The sequence below is a fragment of the Bactrocera tryoni genome, chromosome 5, assembly GCF_016617805.1.
Source record: "Bactrocera tryoni isolate S06 chromosome 5, CSIRO_BtryS06_freeze2, whole genome shotgun sequence".
NCBI lineage: Eukaryota > Metazoa > Arthropoda > Insecta > Diptera > Tephritidae > Bactrocera > Bactrocera tryoni.
The window spans coordinates 24686441-24696806 of record NC_052503.1 but is presented as its reverse complement, the minus strand read 5'-3'; positions in this window follow the sequence as shown (position 1 = coordinate 24696806).

Here is a 10366-nt window from a genome sequence, read left to right as displayed (position 1 = left end):
GAAATAAATGTTAAAAACAAAATAAAATTTGATAATGCAATCATTTTGTCATTATTTATCATACATTGGTTTTGAGTTTATTTCATTTGACGTTATTTTTAGTATTTTTTATACGTGCAGAGCTCGGACAACACTTCTTAAGCTACTTCTTGGCATCAGCAGCAATACCATAAACTCGCCTTGCCTCGCTTAAAAAGCTATATCTCATGTCCAACTCCATGCCACGCGCATGCGTAACCACAAAGTCCTCATTTGCAATTCCTTTTACATTCTTAACATGCTCACAATCTGTGCTACTTCACATCTAGAAAGAAAACAGTAACAACAATAAAATCTGATTTCAAATTCATCACCACCGCTGGCTGCTCTGTTCCCCTGGTTGTGCGAAAATTAGCATACGAATCTTGTTAAACGATCAAATGTCAACACGCTTCTGACAGCTGTGATGTACTATGTTCTTCTTCTTCTTTATTGGCGTAGACACCGCTTACGTAGTAATGTGCAGCATATTAAAATGAAGCCACAAGCGAAATCACGCAAAACTATCTTCTGTACATTGGAGAAAAATTATAAAGATATTGAAGGCACTTAGTAAGCAATATGGGTAGCTTTTCGAATGGACAACAACTATGATTGCGCAAATCAAAAAGTCGTGGCTAGAGCTGATAATAAGAATATTGTGTTGATGCCTTTATTTGTAAATAGTGCGCAATTTAGAGAAAGACTTTATCTCATTCTTCAATAATAAATAAATAAACGGTGATCTATTTCGAGGTTCCCTAGTTTTTAAGAAAAACAGATAAACTTCAAATTTAATGGAAAATGTTTATTATCATTCTAAAGAACATTCTTAGTAATTTATTTTTTAAAGAATATCTCTTTCAAATGTTGAACGCGTTACATCTCAGATGGTGCATCCATTGAGTCAAACTTTCGATGACTAGTTCGAGCATTTCAACTGGTAACTGGCGAATGACACGCACGGTGTTTTGCTGCAAGTGCAGAATTGTAGCGGAATTGTCCTCATAGACTTAAGACTTCATACGATCTTGGTGACCAATCGAGCGGACCAACAGTTCAAATTATCTGTTCACCGAAGTGTTGTCTCAATAAATCCATTGATTGAAGCGATGTGTGAGAAGTGGCGTGGTCTTATTGAAACCAAATGTCGCCGAGATCACGAGCTTCAATTTTAGGCATCAAATAGTCGGTTATCGTGGCGCGAATACGGTCGCCTTTGACGGTTACGTTTTCACCGGCATCATTTTTGAAGAAATATGGACCGATGATTCTACAAACCACACCATGTCGTTGTTTTTTCCTGGATCAAATGGCAGCTCTTTAATCTCTTCCGGTTGCTTTTCATCCTAAATGCGGCAATTTTGCTTGTTTACATACCCATTGAGCCAGAAATGGGTCTCGTCGCTGAACAAAAATTAGTGGAAAGCGTTGGAATGAATGCTGGGTCTCAAGATTGTGATGGTGATGGACGAAAAGTCGGTTCAGTAGGCCGATTCTTTAAAGAACCTGAATTTTCGTAATAAAGTTGAGCGGTTTGTTAACGCTATTCAAGCGTAAGTTTTTCCATGATGAAATGCCAAACAATACTGAAAAGAATAACATGACAGCTTGAAACAACTCATGCGTGATCTGTCAAAAAATGCTATTCTCGGTGAACAATTAGTCATGGTTTGACAAAAATGTTAGTGATTTTCAATCAGTTCACACTTTATCTGCGTCAGAAAATAGCAAATTGTTCAAAATAATACTGATTACTAACCAAGTGTAGCTGCCATGTGTTGTAATATTCGCTCTGATTCAGACTTTAGAAAATGTAATTCTATTTTTTTGTTACATATGTAGCTAAGATAGTTATTACTATTGTTATACAATCATTACTCAGTAGATGAGAAAGCAGTATTTTTCAGAAAACCCCTGCATTATTGATATTTCATCATATTCAAGATTGCTTGCAGGTTTCCCTCTAGTTGCGCTAGAACAATACTTCAGACTGCTCTTTTGCGCTCAGAAGCAGAGTAAATCTAAAGCTCGTCGTAAGATTTCCATACAAAACAAATTCAAAAGTGTTATTTATTTATATTTTCTCATGCAACTAAAAATCTCTAATTTCTATTTGGCTTTTCAAAGCTTAAGCTTTAATTAAAATGAATTTATGACGCGGTAAGGGTAAGAAAATACCCTCAAAACCAAAAAGTAATAAATTTATGCCACCAAAAGACACGCGTAGTGCACTGTAGACACATATTTTCCCTCGACGCAATTTCCATACACCAAAGACATTGATGCTTACGCAGCAAACTCCCGCTCTTTCGCTCGGCTTGCGCGAAAGTTAATTACCCTTTTATTGAATTGCAAAATAGGCGGTACAAAAAGCAGCGTCACCCATCAGACATCAGCGGGAAATTAGGCAAATTAATACTGGCTTGTGTCTGTCTTGTGCATATTAAATATATGTTTGTGTATGGTAAATATGTGTCGATATAGCCTTACGTCACTAATACTCATAAAGCGATTACAAGCATTTTCGCAAGAAAAGGTAAACATAAACAAAGATAAAAAGGATATTAAATTCACATTTTATTTGTATACACATTGACACTAATTGCCTGAAAAATAATCGATAATTGAAAAATATGTAATTTGTTTGTTTCTTTATGATTTTCTATATGTTTGGTGTGTTGAAAGTCTTTCCAAATAAATCGTTTTAATTTTTTTTTTCAATTTTATATTTATTTCGTGGCATAAAAAGTGATCAAATTGAAGGTGAATTTTTAATTTATACTTCGCGTGTTTTTCGAATCGAGTTTTTCTGTAAGTTGGTGGTACTGTTAGTGACATCTATGCTAAATTTCGCGTCAAAATATTCGTTAGTATTTGAGATACGCGTCGTTTAGAGAGGTTCTAAAAGTGAATTCTGTCTGAATTTTTTAAACATAGAAGCACCATCTCATACTGCATTGGTTATTCGTGATCATTTCGCCACAGTTTCAATTAATATCGTGTAACTTCGTGTAACTTCTGGCTATTCAGCTAGTTCACATGACCACTTCGAGGACACCGTTTTGACTCAATTGAGGATATAAAAGCTGAATCGAAGAAGGCGTGATGGTCATCTCGACGGAGGAAAACCAAGTGCTATGATGACTGGAAATTTCGTTGGCATAAATATATTGCAGCAGGAGGGGATTACCTTGAAGGAAATGAAATGAACACAATTCACCTTTCAATTAGATCACAGTAGTACAGTTTCAAATTTAAGTTCATATCTAATTTTGTTATTTGAGTTAGGGCAACTTTCTCAGAAAGTCTAATGGATTTGTAAGAAGATTTGTTTTCAAGTTAGAAATACCTTCAAAGTACTGAAAGTGTTTCGAAAATATCCACCATTAAAATATAGGTTACGTTAGACTGGTAGGGCAATGAGTCAGACAATAACCATTTTTGTTTCTTTGCGATACCAGATGGAGTTCAGTGCCTAGGTCCATGAAGAGTAGTCATCATTTACGATGCCTGCGCTTGACGTCAATTTTAACAGACTCTGTGGCCTCACTGTCGATACCTCTTCCAGTGTATCAAACCGTGGTGACCCCAGGTTCTTACAGCGTAGACCTGCCAATGCAGTACCAGTGCACAAGAGATGCTCCATTGTTTTTTTGGTGACTTGCCTTTGGAGGATTTGATGAATGGCCTTTTGTGGACGTGGCAGTGGTCCGATTACGTCAATCTACGAACGTATCCTTACTTGTATGACAAGGAATATGTGTACCGAGTAGTTTCATCAAGATATCTAAGTTTTTAGTTAAGTTACATTATGCACAGACAGGCGGACGGACAGACGGTTTTATACAGAAAATACTTGTAGATAGTTTTATTGTAACATTTCCATACAATCAAATTTAATAGTCGCTTAAACAAAGGAGTTTATCCCTTGTACAACAGTATGGTCCCAGTCTATAGTATATTAAATAAAAGAATATATGCGCTGCAACTTTCAAATCCATAATAGCCTAACCATAATAGTTTAAACTTCAGTTAATGACTGAGCGCGTAATTACCTTTGCAAAGAAGGACTGGCAAATTACAGTCATTTTAAGTTTACTAATTAATAACGAGCATATCTGGGTTAGTGTGTATGTATGTGTCACACTGGAAAAGTGAATGAACCCAAACACTACAGCAGCCAGATATCTTGCTGCATGTAATATAATGTATAACGGAAGCGATTTCTGCGACGATGCGTGTTATTTATGGTTACGCATTTCTGGCTTAAACTTTAAAATTTAATTTATTTTAAGTTTTCATTGCATTACGGCTTTGTTGTCGTTACTAAATTACTCACAAAGCAACTTTGAGAAATCGCAAAATTTTGCAGTGATAATTATTAATTGAATACCGATAAGTTCGCTTCGTAAAATAGTATGATAAATTGTTGTATTTTTAGAAACTATTATCCGTATAATAATATGTGACCTGGTCTACGGAAAGGGGGCTTAGGTGTCAAAAAATCAATTTTCACTTTTAAGTTGATTATTTTTGTTGTTTATTTTTAGCTCACTTTTCGTAGACCAGGTCACATATATCGGGTGATTTTTTAAGAGCTTGATAACTTTTTTTTAAAAAAAAACGCATAAAATTTGCAAAATCTCATCGGTTCTTTATTTGAAACGTTAGATTGGTTCATGACATTTACTTTTTGAAGATAATTTCATTTAAATGTTGACCGCGGCTGCGTCTTAGGTGGTCCATTCGGAAAGTCCAATTTTGGGCAACTTTTTCGAGCATTTCGGCCGGAATAGCCCGAATTTCTTCGGAAATGTTGTCTTCCAAAGCTGGAATAGTTGCTGGCTTATTTCTGTAGACTTTAGACTTGACGTAGTCTAAAGGCGTTAAATCGCATGATCTTGGTGGCCAACTTACGGGTCCATTTCTTGAGATGAATTGTTCTCCGAAGTTTTCCCTCAAAATGGCCATAGAATCGCGAGCTGTGTGGCATGTAGCGCCATCTTGTTGAAACCACATGTCAACCAAGTTCAGTTCTTCCATTTTTGGCGCAACAAAAGTTTGTTAGCATCGAACGATAGCGATCGCCATTCACCGTAACGTTGCGTCCAACAGCATCTTTGAAAAAATACGGTCCAATGATTCCACCAGCGTACAAACCACACCAAACAGTGCATTTTTCGGGATGCATGGAAAAGTTCTTGAACGGCTTCTGGTTGCTCTTCACCCCAAATGCGGCAATTTTGTTTATTTACGTAGCCATTCAACCAGAAATGAGCTCATCGCTGAACAAAATTTGTCGATAAAAGCGGATTTTCTGCCATCCTTTTCTAGGGCCCATTCACTGAAAATTCGACGTTGTGGCAGATCGTTCGGCTTCCAGTTCTTGCACGAGCTGTAGTGGTTTCATACGGTTTTACACCAAGATCTTTGCGTAAAATCTTCCATGTGGTCGAATAACACAAACCCAATTGCTGCGAACGGCGACGAATCGACATTTCACGGTCTTCAGCCACACTCTCAGAAACAGACGCAATATTCTCTTCTGTACGCACTGTACGCATTCGTGTGGTTGGTTTAATGTCCAATAAAGTAAACTGAGTGCGAAACTTGGTCACAATCGCATTAATTGTTTGCTCACTTGGTCGATTATGTAGACCATAAATCGGACGTAAAGCGCGAAACACATTTCGAACCGAACACAGATTTTGGTAATAAAATTCAATGATTTGCAAGCGTTGCTCGTTAGTAAGTCTATTCATGATGAAATGTCAAAGCATACTGAGCATCTTTCTCTTTGACACCATGTCTGAAATCCCACGTGATCTGTCAAATACTAATGCATGAAAATCCTAACCTCAAAAAAATCACCCGATATTTTAGAATACATTTTTATACCCGGAACAAGGTATATTAAGTTTGTCACGAAGTTTGTAACACCCAGAAGGAAGCGTCGAAGACCCTATAAAGTATATATCTAAATGATCAGTATGTTGAGCTGAGTCGATTTAGCCATGACCGTCTGTCTGTCTGTCTGTATATATACGAACTAGTTCCTCAGTTTATAAGATATCGTTTTGAAATTTTGCAAAAGTCATTTTCTCTTCAAGAAGCTGTTCATTTGTCGGAACCACCGATATCGGACCACTATAACATATAGCTGCCATACAAACTGAACAATCGGAATCAAGTTCTTGTATGGAAAACTTTCACATTTGACAATGTATCTTCGTAAAAGTTGACACAGGTTATTTTCTAACATAATAATGTAATATACGAAAAAAATGTTCAGATCGGCTTACTATAGCATATAGCTGCCATACAAACTGAACCATCGGAATCTAGTGCTGGTATGGAAAACTTTTGCATTTGACGATATACCTTCACGAAATTTAGTATGAGTTATTGTTCATAGAAATAATGTAATATCGGAAGAAAATATTCAGATTGGCTTACTGTAGCATATAGTTGCCATACAAACCGATTGATCTAAATCAAGGCTTATATGGAAAACTTTCGCATTTGACGTGGTATCTTCACGAAATTTTACATGGATTACTGCTTAAGGTAGTAATATAATCTCCGAAAAAATTGTTCAGATCAGATTGCTATAGCATATAGCTTCCATATAGACTGAATACATAGTTACTAAAGGAAATGCGGCTGTGAAGGGTATATAAGCTTCGGTGTAGCCGAAGTTAACGATTTTTCTTGTTTTATTATAATATTATTTTTGACAAAATAATTTATAAATATTTGTTAATATTTTTTTCGAATATTTTTTTTAATATTTTTTCTTTTTTTAGAAAATCGTGTACCTTATTTTAAAAATATTAAAAACAGTTGTGTACTTTATTTTCTAAAACAAAAAAATGTATTAAAAAAATATTTTATAAAATTTAATTAAAAATATATTAATAATAAAATGTGTTTTATAAATAAATCCAAAAACCAATCTGCAGTATTTTTTTCATCTCAAGTTCATATTAATAAGATTCCGTAAATATTAAATGTATTAAATTGCGTAAATTAATACATATGCACACTGTATTGCATATTTATATATTTATACGTCTAATCTTGTCACACACATACGCATACAAGTACATTAATTTATATGTAATTATACAAGTACTGTATATAGAACATGAAATCGAGACGTTATTAAGCTTATTATGCGCTGGTCAATAGCGTTTATCTTTTCCAAGAAAATTATTTCTATAAACACATTTTCGTACACATACCTAAACAGACATCCTTGACTTACTTAGAAGCTTTCGAATCCGGCTACCAAATTCTATCATCAAGAATAACATTTTATGCAATGACACCAATTTTGATATTAATTGATGGCTTAGGTAGACAAAGCGTGTAATGTGCAAAAATATATACAAACACACTTACATAAATATAAGCATTTGGCGAAAAGTGCAAAATTAATTGGCAAACTTCATAAATCTATTAGTACAGCTTTTAATTCAATCCACTTAAGTGACCGCCGGTATCTGACTTGAAAAATTGCCACCAAAGCTTAATTGGTGCAAATTTATTCAATTAGTTCAAATTTTTGCGTATTATTTTCTTCAAAAATTTTCACTTTTTTATCCTTATATGTATGTAATCTTGTTATCTTGACAGCTAAAATCGATTTGGAAAAATTTCAAATTTCATTGTACTGTCATGAAAAGGCATACACACCCAATAAAAATTATATGCGCCAATGTGCTTAGTAATGTCGATATGCTGCCGGGGCGTATGAGTAATATGCATAATAACTGGGCACATTTAATATTACGTATACGCTATGGGTTCTACATACATAAACAGACACTAGAGCAAATCGATTTACAGGGAGCAAAAAAACGGTAAAATCGCACATGCGGAGACTGTTCTTTCAATCATTCCGAACAACTTTGCATAAGAGAATATGGTTCTAAAACCGGTTTCGAGCCAGCGATTTTTTAGAATTATACAAATTTGTTCGTTAATTTTTGAGATACAAGAAAGAAATTTAAATCATAGGTGCATTACAATATTGTATTGATCATTTGTCGGAATTGATCAGATCACATATATCCCATACAACCGTTTATTCAGATTTTGTAAACCTTTGCCTTAAAAATCGTTGCTTCGAGTCCTTTAGGCAAAGTTACGCGATACGCGAGTTTATAGAAAAAAACGAGCCGCCCTAACGTACACATATACTACATAAATAATATTAACGCAGTTGCTTAATCAAACAATGGCTACAAAAATGTATTTTTGATACTTGTACACAGCAAGCCAAAAGTATTTTGTTGCAACAGGTTCACCAGTGTACTATTAATTTTATCAAATTTTGATTTTAGATCAAAAATTATTTCAATATTAAAATTTTGCAGAAAATGTATGGCTTAGACGAATTGAAATCTGCTGGAATGACTTTTCTATTGACTGTTTTTAATGGGAAAGGAAATAAAACAAGAAAACACGTTAACTTCGACTTCTTCGGAGATCACATTGTTGCCTTAGAAAATAACAAATTTCGTGAATATATCTTGTAAAATGTGAAAGTTTTCCATACAAGCATTTGATTACGATCGTTCAGTTTGTATGGCAGCTATATGCTATAGTGGTCCGATATCGGCCTTTCCGACAAATGAGCAGCTTCTTGAAGAGAAAATGATGTTTGCAAAATTTCAAAACAATATCTTAAAAACTGAAGGACTAGTTCGTATATATACAGACAGACGGACGGACAGACGGACAGACGGAAATGGCTAAATCGACTCAGCTCAACATACTGATCATTTATATATATACTTTATGGGGTCTCTGACGATTCCTTCTGGGTGTTACAAACTTCGTGACAAACTTAATATACCCTGTTCAGGGTATAAAAATGGGTTCTAGAATTAGGTGATAATACTAGCGAATATTTGCATACAGTCTCAAACCTCCTGGACCTGTTGCATTTAGTTAAAATGGCACGAAATTTCTTCCAGATATTTGCAATAGGGAGGCTAACAACTTTTAAGTTCTGCGTTTTTTTACTGGTTTTAGATTTTGTTGTTGCACTTTATACTAAAATGGCTATGGACGTAAAATTTACCTCTAATGTGAAAAATAAACTATGCCCTTTGAAATTAACACTTTTAAGTGTTGACAGAACCAAATTATTTAAATTATTTTCTTGACAAGTTTTTATATATTTATAAAGAGTTTTCGTGATCTAATTTCGAATTTTACTCAACACTTTGGTTTTGAGTTTAAAAAATTGTGCATACATTTTTTAACCTTTTTCGTTCAAGTCTTCAGGTATAAGGTGTTTTATTCGAGGAACTTTTATTACAAAACGAAAACAGAATTTTGATAAAGTGACGGAAATTTTGTCCACTTCCTTCCGAAAATTTTATATTATTTTGTATTTCAGTAGGATTTCGGGCCTATGGTCGTATGAACTGCGTCTTATGAAAATCATCTTATTTGCCTTATCTTACCTCACTTCGAGCATAGCTAACTTTATATTGCCAACAATACGCAGAGTTTTATTTTATTTTATTAAAAGTTTCCAGGTGCAATCTTTCACCATATTCAAACTATACCTCATACAAATTCCAAGTTAAAAAAACTCCAAAACAATAATAAAATATTCCCTAAATGATGGCAACCTTGTGCTACTTCAATATACCCAAAGCAAATTTTCTCCCCATTCGTCGCTGATTATAATGTCAAAAAATTATTCTCAAACATCTTTTGTTTTCAGCGTTGCACTCTTCTGCTATTAGCAACATTTCAAGGTCATCTAACTCTCTTACTGCAGTTGCATTATGCTTTACGCATTTATGGCGAATATTTTTCCATTAAAATCAATTTGCTTGAAATTCACTTGTTCCACGTATCCTTTGCTTTCAAAATGATCAGCATATTTCCACTGAGGCAATGCGTGCAGCATGCAAATTCCATGACTACTCACACCTACTTACATACATACCGATGTTTTGTGGACTTCTACCGAAATGCGTATGCACATTTTAATTGCTGCCGTCGAACAATAATATTGTTTGTTCAATCATATTGTTCACTCAATCACTGCAATTAAGCAAGAGCAAGTAAGGCAGAGCTAAGTGCGCTGGGAAGTCAGAAATTATAAATAAAATTTATGGATGCAAGAGGTAGGTTAGAGCATATAGCATTAACCATCATCGTTTTGACACGATTGAGGTAATAAAAGCCGAATCGCAGACGGTCTTGCAGTCTATACCGGATAAAGATTATTTCGACTGCCTCGAAGTTTGGAAAAAGCTTTGCTAAAGGTGCGTTTCAACAGACGAGTATTGTGTTAAAGGGAATTAAATTGATTTGG